The sequence below is a fragment of the Rosa rugosa genome, chromosome 3 (assembly GCF_958449725.1).
Source record: "Rosa rugosa chromosome 3, drRosRugo1.1, whole genome shotgun sequence".
In the NCBI taxonomy this organism is placed as follows: domain Eukaryota; kingdom Viridiplantae; phylum Streptophyta; class Magnoliopsida; order Rosales; family Rosaceae; genus Rosa; species Rosa rugosa.
The window spans coordinates 11,043,584-11,055,218 of NC_084822.1; the positions used below are offsets into that span (position 1 = coordinate 11,043,584).

The 11,635-nt window shown below is 39.0% G+C and overlaps 2 long non-coding RNA genes across 2 annotated transcripts; both read left to right on the forward strand.

The window, feature by feature from the left end:
• Window positions 1–2,276: 2,276 nt before the first annotated feature.
• LOC133735138 (uncharacterized) lies at window positions 2,277–4,834 on the forward strand. The gene is made up of 3 exons (XR_009858773.1): window positions 2,277–2,807; window positions 3,566–3,642; window positions 4,573–4,834. It is a non-coding gene; the product is annotated as an uncharacterized LOC133735138 (long non-coding RNA).
• A 399-nt stretch (window positions 4,835–5,233) lies between these two features.
• LOC133740626 (uncharacterized) lies at window positions 5,234–7,054 on the forward strand. Its single transcript, XR_009861342.1, has 3 exons — window positions 5,234–5,450; window positions 5,636–6,440; window positions 6,771–7,054. It is a non-coding gene; the product is annotated as an uncharacterized LOC133740626 (long non-coding RNA).
• The last annotated feature ends 4,581 nt before the right edge of the window (window positions 7,055–11,635 follow it).

Consider the following 11,635-nt stretch of genomic DNA (forward strand, 5'->3'; position numbering starts at 1 on the left):
GGTTTAGTGTTTGAGGGAGATTTTGTTAGAAGGATTGGAGTTGTTGAACTGGTGATTGGAGATCTGAGATTCTCAGAGGAAAGATGAGATCGAATCTTCAAATGGAAGAAAAGATCTGAGAAAGAAGGATTGAAGATTTGGAGGAAAATATTGAAGATCTGAAAGTTCAGAGGAAAGATGGGATTGAATCAACTAGATGGGAGAGAAGATCAGAAGAGAAGGATTGAAATTGATGAAGAAAGGATTTGAGAAGAGAAAGGCTGAAGAGTTGAGAGAGAAAGACTTGAGCTCGGAAGAAAAATTTCTTTTCTTTTGGAGTGAACAGTTTTTCTCCAGAATGCACCTATTTATAGAACAAGGTGAGCAGATCTCCACCGTTGGATGAACGATCTCAGAATTTGAATCCACGCGTTGGATTAAAGTCGCCCCGAAACCCGGAAAAGCTGTTGGCGCGTGTTGAGCGTGTAAGGGGACAGGCCGAACCTCGAGACGCTGTGGCAGACAGCTTTAGCCGAAAGTGATTTGCTTTCCGTAAATCACGGAAGAGACGTGTCGTGGCACGTGGAGTGTACCGACAGTTTGTTGTTATTCTATCGCTTATGATAGAATAAATAAAAGAAGTTGCATGGATAGTAACGAGAGCAGCTGGTGCTCTAGTGGTTGAAGAGCAAGGCTCATGTACAAGAGGTCAGAGGTTCGAACCTTGCCTCTCGTTTATTTTTATTATGTTCGCTTATGACATAATAAGTAAAACATTTGTACACATTATATTAAGCACAGCTTGTGCTCCAGTGGTTGGTGGGCAAAGCCCTTGTGCAGCAGGTTAAGGTTTCGAACCTTGCCTCCCCCGTTATTTTATTTATGTCGCTTATGACATAATAAATATAACACGTGAGCATATATTAATGAAGGCAGCTCTTGCTTCAGTGGTTGGGAGCAAAACCTTCGTGTTTGAGGTCGGGAGTTCGAACCTTACCTCTTACAAATATTTTTGGATCTCGTATATGCTTGATATACGGACGTATATACGGTATGTACGGTATACATACGTATATACGGTCTGTACGGTATGTATACTTATATACAGTTGTACAGTATGCATACGTATATACGGTCTGTACGGTATGCATACGAATATACAGTTGTACGGTATGCATACGTATATACGATCTGTACGGTATGCATACGTATATACGGTATGTACAAATTCATACCGTAGCCGAGCTGGAAGTTGGTGGGCCGATTGGTAGGCCCAAATAGTAAGCCCAAATAGTAAGCCCAAATGGTAGGCCCAAATGGTAAGCCCAATTGTTCGGCCCGAATGGTAGGCCCAAATGTTAAACCCAAATTGGTTCGAGCCGGTTCTAAATGTGGATGGTTCGGTTTCTTCGGCCCAATTGGCCAGCCCTAATGCTTAGCCCAAGGATTGAGCAAGCCCAAGTCATCATCACTGGGTGACATGTTTTATTGGCGTGCTTTTGAGAATGATTTGTTTTGAGTGATGCTAATTGAGAAGCGAAACGCTTTGTGGGAGTGTTTACTGTGCTTGTATGCCAGTACAGGATGACGATCTGTGTGAAAACAGCTATATGTGCAATGCCACGTGGTGATTTGAGTGTGGGTTGCTTGAGGCAATTGTTGTGTTGTAATTTTGAGAAATGATGCGGTGAAGGAATGTCATGTTGATGACTTAAGTGGGGATGAGGATTTCATTTGTGAATTCTCGTTGTGTGAGTTTACGTTTGTGATGAAAGGATTTAGTGGCCATAGGAATGTATTTTTATACAAAGGGCTGTGGTTTTGTAGATTACTACAGTTTTGGGAAAGATGGAGATTCGATGGTTAGGTTAACTGTAATCGAGAGCAATTAACTTGCGCTTAAATTTCGGGACGAAATTTCTTTAAGGAGGGTAGATTGTAATAACCTAGTTTTTTTTAATCAAACAATTTGGTGGCAAACACCGGTTCCGTGATTTAAGGTTAGTGGACAATTGCATAATTTGAAGGCCGGTGCTTTAACATGATTATGCATGAGTGGAAGAACGAATCAATTAAGCTAAGAAACGAATTCTCTCTCTCTCACGTCCGAAACCACCCAAAACAGAGCAAAACTTCTCCAAACTCTCTCTCACTCCACCGGCCACCAATCAAGACCAGAACACTTCCTATAGCTTCGCCTCGACCTTGCGCAGCTGCAGGTGGCAGCCTTGAACCACGACACGGCCACCAGCGGCGGCGGGAAGCTCCGCCCGGTTTGAGCTCGTTTTGGTTCCAAGCTTGATATCTCAAGCTACCGGCCAACAATCCTCACCAAACTTCACCCACGAGCTCGCCTCAACGTCCTGAAGCTCCCAGAAGTGGCCTTGCACGGCGGCGCTACTCGTGGTGGCGGCTGGAAGCCAGACCCGATCATATCGAAAAACCGAAGCTTCGATCGGTATATCTCGAGCTGTAGTGCATCGTTTTGATTGATTCTTTTTCCAGTGGGTTCCCCTTGATGTTGTTAACAACTCTCTAGAAGGCATCGAGGCCTGAAATTGAAGTTTTTACGTCGATCGGAGCCCTCGCCGGATTCTGCAAAATTCTGCAAATTTTCCGACCACCGAAGCTTTCGATCGGTATATCTCGAGCTACAGACCATATTTTTCTGTGATTCTTGAACCAATGCGTTCGTCTTGAGTTTCTTAACAACTCTCTAGAAGGAATCGAAGCCTGAAATTGAAGTTTTGACGTCGAAATCAAGCCTTGCCGGATTCTGCAAATTTCGCCGGATTCTGGAAATTTTCCGGCCACCTCGACTGTTCTAGGTAATTTCCGACCACTTCCTTTCGTTTTCAGACTTCATGCTAGTTATGAAAGTGGATCAACTCGTCATTTTGAACAAGTTTGTAGTTGACGACTTTTGCATCGGAGGTGGTTGACCGCCGCGTTGACCGCCGTTGACCGCCCACTGACCGCCGCTTGTGGCGGCGTATTCGACCATATTTTGAGTTTTTATTATCTAGGTGATGATCTACGCATCCTTACGAGCGTTTTGATATATAACATGGTCATGTTAGAAAAAGTTGATAAATAGTGGATTTACGTTTTTACGTTACTATTTACGGTTTTTACGTTTTATCTTCGGTTTACGATCTGTGAAGATCAGACCATCGGTTTTACTTCAAATTTTAGTATGTTGATCGTATGACTGTCCCGATGACTTTGTGAGGTCACGGGCGAAGATCCGACCGTTGGATCTTCGTATAATTGAGAAATAGTTATTCGGAAGGCGATTCGTGAGAATCCGACCGTCGGATTTTCATATAATTTTGTGGAGATGTTAGAAAGGGCGATTCAGGAAGATCTGACCGTTGGATCTTCGTGATAATTTTGGAGGATGATCCTAAGGGCGATCCGTGAGGATCCGACCGTTGGATCATCATTAAATTCAGATCCGACCGTTGGATCATCGTTTAATTTGAATCCGACCGTTGGATCATCATTATATTCAGATCTGACCGTTGGATCGTCGTTTAATTACATTTATGAGTTGTTGGCTAAGTTAAGATCATTATTGGATTAGGTTATTGACGGTTTGAGTTGGTGGACGATTGTGGATCGTATTTTGAGCTGAATTGAAGACGCAGCGGGATTATCGAGGTGAGTAAACCTCACGTGGTTCATATTACGAACCGAATAAATTTAATTACCTTATTTTGTCGTAATTGCGTGAAAATATTTATGGAATAAATATTTGTTTTAAAATCATATGGACTTGATCAATTACGGTCCATAGGTAAGTAAAATGATTTTAATTATACAAAATGAATTTCACGATTTTCTTGTGTGAACTATAGTTGGTATTAGTGATTATCCCTGAGCGGATAATTACGTATATATATATTTACGTGATTATATGTGAATGGCGTGACATTGAAGAGTGTGAAATTGAGATGATTAAATTATTATAAATTGACATGTGACTTACCATATTTATATGTGATGAACATGATTGATGAGTTCTTGTTAATATTCATGATTTACATTGGAGGATGTATAGAGTCAGAGAATGTAGGGTTCTGAGGATGAGGTGTCCGAAGTTCGACGGTTAAGGATAACCGGAGTGTTTGTGTACTGAGGACGGGGATGTCCAAGGTGCGACGGTTTATTATTAACCGAAGTTGTGTGCTGAGGACGGGGATGTCCAAAGCGCGACGGTTTATTATTAACCGAAGTATATGGTGCTGAGGACGGGGATGTCCAAAGCGCGACGGTTATAGTGTTAACCGAAGTATTTTTGCCGTTGCTTGACCCTAGGCCAAGGTGTCAGAGGTAACGAGGCAGTTAGAGCTCTAACGTGTTATGGGATGGGACCCAAGTGGTGATAGTGTTGTGAGATAGGACCAAAGTGGTGATATTGAATGGGTTTGACGTTTGCGTCGTGGATGTTGAGATTGTTGGTTGTGTTGTTGAGTTATAAGAATTGTAATTTAAAATCAACAGTTCTTTCTTGTTTACTCATACTGGCTGTAAAAAGCTTACCGGGTTTTGTGTTGTTGCAACTCCCGGTACACTATTCAAATTGTGTAGCGGGAAATCCTACAGGTCAGGAGAACCAGGACGGTGATCGGGCTGCTTAGAGTAGTGTTATGTGAATTACAGCATTATATTGTGAGGTTTGTTATGCTCATTTAGAGCTTTGCAATTTTACTTTGTAAGAGTGAATTGTAATAATTAACTCGAGGTTTTCGAGTTTTTGTGTTGAGTGGCGAGTGGTATGTTTGTTTGTGAGAAAAAAATTCAGAACGTTATTTGTATTAATTGTTTATTCATGTTTCGGATTTGAATTGGTTATTCAAAATTCGGGGCGTGACAGTTTGGTATCAGAGCGTAAGGTACATATTTGGTGACCATAATGAAATCATGCTCTGTTTTAACATGATATGTCGTCATGTGTGCTTAGCATATCATTTGGTGACCATAATGAAATCATGCTCTGTTTTAACATGATATGACTCATTTTACCACTTTTAAGGCAATTGTATGCATGTCATACGTTAACACATTGTAGAATTTTCCCCTAATTCTTAATCAGTTCGAGTGTGTCTTTAGTCTTGGAATATTAGCAGAAGTATAGTTGCAGAAGTGTATAGTCTCTGAAAATTAATCAGAACTTTTTAGCCTTTTCTGTTGGATTCTTTATGTACTTTTTGAGTCTCTGATATGTCGTCATGCTCTGTTTGGTATCATTGAAATCATGCTCTGTTTTAACATGATATGTCGTCATGTGTGCTTAAGCTGTTCTGACCATAATGACATTAAGAAATTGACGGTAGTATCTTGATGTTAGGGTCGAGTGAGAAACAGCTGGAGCTAGGTTTATCAACATTCAAGCTGCTTATGAATTGCTTTTAGATGAAGAGAACAGAAGCCAATGCGACAGGAATAACTGAGTGAACCCATTCAAAGTAAGCTTTGTGGTTCAAGTTTTGGTTGCTCTGTATTTTCTTGCTTCTTATATTATGATAGCGTTTAATTTGAGTACATGTAGGAAAATCTTCAAAGTTCTATTGTGATTCATATACCAACTGAGAGCTTGACTTCTGTCTTAGCAGTTTTTCTAACCAGTTCTTGATGTGCATTGTTATATCAGGCATCTGAAGCATGGATAGAGTGCCTAATGAAAAAATGAAAAGCTTTTCATCAGCAAGGTGATATGGCAATAACAGCTTAGACTGAGGAACAGCAGCATGAGATGAATATCCATGCAGATCGTGTATCATTATGCAACATCCATCAAACACTTCTCATTATTGTATTCTGTTTATTCCTTCATTAAACTATGTATACCAAGTTTGATTTGAAATTATTCATTCTGGTGAGATTCGTGTAACATGTGCTAATCATACAGCTAAAGAATTCAAAAGTTGTTGAATTCTTTAACTGCATGATTAAAACATGTTACACGAATTTCTCCATCAGAATCAGTAAGTTCAAACCAAATAAAATCTGTAAATTTCAACAAAGACAATTGGTATTTCTACTATGTAATGTTACAAAATCAAACATAATCTCCACCATGTAACAATAAGTCCCGCAGCAAAGAGCTGGCACTTTTTCTAGTTGATTTTGATGATTAAAAACATGATGTTAAACAATTGGCCTCAAATAAAGTTGTGCATGTTTGAGGTCTTTTGGTAATGCATAAAACCAGTTTTGAGACCTGAGAGGCTAAAGTGAAATGTACGACATTGTACAATATGTATCTGACATGACCCGTCTCTGATTTCACCCTAAAATATGAAGTGGCTCTGCAAGTCTTTGATGTTTTTCTTTCTGTGTTTAACAGATTCTTTACACTCTTGGTGGATTAGAAAACATACAGACGGCAAAAAAATGCTACGCATATAGACTTGATTGGGGGCAACAATATCATAGCACTATTTGGTATTAACTTGGTGAGTTCTTTCTCTCCCCTCTTGAGGTGCATTAATTCAGAAATGCTCATCTATATTGGATTGCTTCATTGTATATGGGGCTCAAAGGAAGTACACAAGTCATCCCATTTGAAGCTAAGCACTTCTCATCTTTTAGATCGATCATTGCTGATCCTGCTTGTACTGAAACTCATCTCTAGTTACATTTCTCCTTTTTCTCTTGAAATTTTTTATTCTTCCGATTCTAGATTATCAGACATGCATGTGCTACTATATTGTTTTGATCCCTCTTTTCTCTGTCTTGTCACAAACTGGAATGACTGAAAGAAAGTTTTAAGCTTCTGCTTGCAGTGTACTTCTGCCATTGCACGACTTGCGAAAGGAAGGAACAAGGAAGACAAGGAGCCCCGGAGCAATGGGATTGTAGATCCAAGTCTGTTAAGTAAGGTATCGTAGTTTTGGTTTATTTTACCAAGAATGGGATTGGTTGTTAAGTACTGACAAGAGTTGAAAGGTTGGTGCCACTCTCACTTTAGTGGTTGTTTGTCAATGGTATGAGGGTACAACTTTTCAGCTCTTAGACTAAAAAATGGGTTACTATTTGAATTCAGGTGGCAGAGAAGCTGAGCCTGTTTGAGCAAATACAAGATGGAAAGAGAGACTGCAGAAGGTAAGCCAAATTTCAAGAGTAATGTGTACTTGATGAACTTATATCATCGTAGTTTTTCTTCAGCTGAATATTCATTTTGTTTTTGACAGAATCCGACTCAAGTTTCACCCCGAAATCCGGATACGAGCCTGTGGGGCCCACGTTAGGTGAAATCCTACAGTAAAATCGGCAGAATCTCCCCTAAAATGGGCTACCCAAAAATTTACAAAATCTGGACATGATTAAAACTAAACTCACACTCACAGATACATTCCAAGATTTACATTCCAAGTGTATATATTACATCCAGAAGTACGAATTCCATCACAACTTCAATACGATAACAAATACTCAAGCAACAACATTCCCCAAATTAAAATGGTTATCAGAGCAGTTCTACATAACTAAGCCGATATCATACAAGGTAGGTTAAGTAATAACCTACAGACAAAACGGAAGCGCTGATTCCTATGCCTCGAGTTCCCGGACGCGATCCCGGCAAATCTGAAATATGGGCATTTGAAACTGAAGGGCCCAGGGGAAAACATTTAAAATCCGTTAGAGTGAGTGGACAAAATCGAAATGAATTATGAAACTAATATTTGAATGCTTCCCCATTTTCTTATTAATAAAAATCTGGCATTCCTTTTTAAAACATCATTTTCATGAAGAATCGTTCAATGACTAGAGAGGACTGTTGTCTAGTCATCTCATGCCATCTGGAGGGGACTACCGCCCAGATGACGCATCGAAGGGAACTGCCGACCGGAATTTAGGAGGCGGTGATTAGAGGGGACTGCCAACTAATCATAGGTAGTTAGAGGGGACTGTCAACTAACTACCTAATGTCATCTAGAGGGGACTGCCGACCGGGATACAGTCTGGAGGGGACTGCCGACCAGACTATTACCTAGAGGGGACTGCCAACTAGGTAATGTACGCATGCGCCGAAAATAGCCTCCTTGCCAATTCGTTTCTTTAAACTCATTTCTTTCCACGAAAACCACGTTTATTCAAACAATAAACAAGTTATAAATTTAATGTCATGCTGCATGCATCATTTAAATAAAATAAAAGTCCACTCACAGGTGAGTCTCGCAGCTAATCCTGCTGCCTGCCCATGTCCTCCTCGCTCGAGGGCTCAGTACGTCCTATAAAAATTGGCAGGATATAATTAACCATAATAAGGAGATAATCTCAAAATCAAAACTCATTCCCTCGGAAAACTAATACTCGTTATTCGTAGACTCCTCTAAAAATCCCTCTCTTCAAATTAGGATTACAATTCTCGAATTCAAAATTTTCTTAACGATTTCCACGTCCTCGATTAATCTTTAACCTTCACATGGATAGTTCAATAACATAGCCGATTTAATTTCAATTCCTTAACCATAATTAACCACCAAAATTATGAAATAAAACCCTTTCCGAAATCTCCAAATTTTCTCTTAATTTTTCTCTTTTCAATCCACAATTTCATCTCCAATTTCTCAACAAAATAAATCAATACCGCAATATCACCAAAATTATTTTACCAAGAGATTTAACCCATAAAATTTATAAACCACAATATTCAAAACAACCATATCCAACTAGACCTGTAAATGGACCGGATTTTGATCCGGACCCACTTCAGATCCGTGACTATTGGACGGGTTTGGATCGAAAGTTTTGATCCGTTGATCCATTAATGATCCGAATCCGTTAACCCGTTTATTTAACGGATCAAATACGGATCTAGGTCGATCCGATCCGTTAATGATCCGGCCCGTTTTTGTAATAATAAAATATTATTTTTTTATTAATATATTATTATTTTTTTTAAAATATAAAATATAAAATATGAAGAATTTCTAATACAATTTTTTTGCAGAAATCTAAGGGACAGTCTATCACCCAAGATTCCAAGAATCATTAAGAATTTTGATAATGTAATTTTACTTTTGGTGATACTTTTCATGTTGTTTTAATATTTTATTAATATCTTATGAGGTATCATGATATAAATTTAATATTACTATTTAAAATTTTAAAATATTTGAAATTATAACAGGTCGGATTAGCGGATCGGGTATCCGTTAACCCGGCGGATACAGATTTGGATCGAGCTATCAATGATCCGCCGGGTTAACGGAGCGGGTTTGGATCGAATTTTTTTTTTAGTAAACGGATTTGGATTTAGGTCGATCCGATCCAAATCCGGTCCATTTACAGGTCTATATCCAACATCAAATTTCCAAGAAATCTCAATACCCAAACAACCTCAAGTCTAAAACATAACTCAAAGATTAAATTAATGGGTTTTGGAGGGGCTGGCAGAGCCTCCTCACCACCACCACCAGCAGCGGCGCGTGGCTTCACGCGCCACCACACCAAACCCCAAATCCGGCCAACCTAACAAGCTCAAAATCATCTCCACAACACACCCAACAGTTTCTATACCTGCAACAACCAACAAAACCCAACGATTTGGCCGAAAAAATCAAAACAAAACCATGAATTCGTCAGTTACTGTTCACGACACTGTTCACGTTCTCAAACACCTTCAATTCTTCCTCCACCAGCCGTGAGAAGCTGCAAGAGGTTAGGGATGAAGGGTAGCATCACCCTAGCACCCAAAACCCCAAGGAAATCCGGCTGGAAACCGGAGATCGAATCAAATCTCCGATTTCCCATTTCTGAGAATTTCTCTTCGAATCTCCAAAATCAAAGCTACCCAAGGTGAAAAAATTACATGGATAGGGAGAGGAGGAGGAGAGGATCATTCCATGCCAAGCGGTACGTCCTGGGGTGGCCTGACGGCGACGAAATCGCCGGAAAACCAGAAACGGCAAAAGAAGAAGAAAATAGGAGGGGGAGGTCGGGTCTGTCCCGATTTGGGCTGCTTTGACTTCTCTCTCCTCTTTCCCCAAATGGAAATTCTTTTAAAACAACAACTATGAATAATAACTTTCCTTTTTTGGTCACAACTTTCCCGATATAACTCCGATTTAAACAAACTACGTGTCCACGAACTCGATTTTGCATATACTACGACATTCTCAAAGAAATTTCTTATCTCAAAGGACAAAGAAAAATTCAACTCCTCGGTCAATAACTATAAAGATGTAACTAGTAAAAATTTTAAGGTACGGGACATTACAGTTTTTTTAACTTGCAGTTGGCAGAAGAGGAAGAAGTAAGAAGACTGAGAAAGAAGCTTGTTCCAAAAGCAAGAAAGAAGCTTGCCTTATTTGTTTCTCACAGCCATGTTTATTCCCTCGTTATGAATAATTGATCCCTTCATTTTGTAGCCAAATTGTTTTGGTTTCTTTCTAATCTATGTACAAAAAGGTGTCCATTAAGAGTTTCTCACAACCATTTTTATTCCCTCGTTATGAATAATTGATCCCTTCTATTTTGTAGCTGGTTTCTTTCTGTTCTGTGTACAAACTGGTGTCCGTTAAGAGAAATACATCAGTTTGAAAATGAAACTTGATGTCTCATTAACCACAGGAGATCGAATTACTACGTTGGAATCGATGTGCCACTAACTAGTGCACATCGTGTTTTAGATAGAGATCGATGTCCAGTATAAGTATGGCCATCGATGCACACGAGAAAACTGATGTTACAAAAATCTACGAACATCGTTCTTTTACATGATTCGATATATTACAAGGTATTGGACATCGTTAGTTTACCAGAATAGATGTATTATGAGATAATTGACATCATTTTTCTCTGAGAATCTGATGTTATTATATGTAAATGTATCGGTTCATACATTATTAAAGAGTGGATACTGAATCTGAAATCGTAGGATATGAGGCAAATTACGCGTCAAAATTATGAATAACAAAAAAAGTTTATGGAAACCGATGTCAGTCATCGTTTCTTAAATGAATAACGATGTGAAAATGCATAGCTGTGCTGTAGGATCTTTTTTTTTTTTAAGCATTAAAGGAAATAAAATGAGGGTTTAACAATAGTTAAACATACAAGTTTATTATCATTTAAACGTATTTACATCGATTTATAATGGGTAACCGATATCTATACTGATACTGGATATTGGCTAAAAACCGATGTCTGGATTTTTCGGACCTTTCTCATCACCCACTAAGACATCGGTCGTGATTTTTTTTTCTCATCGGTTTTTAGCCAATTTCTGATGGCATAATTCTAGTAGTGATACACACACACACACAAGGCCCTTCTAGTGAGGGATCCATTTTTTTTGCCATTTTAAGAGATCACTCATTAGATCCACTTTCTGATCACATATTCACATATGATAGATCATCTCTGCAAATTTTTAGCTAAATTGATAATTATTAATGCATTCATAATTGCGGTTTACAATTATGAACATGAACAATTCAGGTTGGACAAATTTGGTTCGTCCATTGATTTAATCTAGTTCGATACCTTAACGATTAACAATTTGGCTGAAAATCTGCAGAAATAATCTGTACATTAGGCCTAGAAATTGAACGGTCGAGATGTCAAAATACGATCAAAAAGTATGTTCCACAAGGAATCCCTTAAAATGGCCAAAAAAAGGATTCCTTAGTAGAAGGGCCCT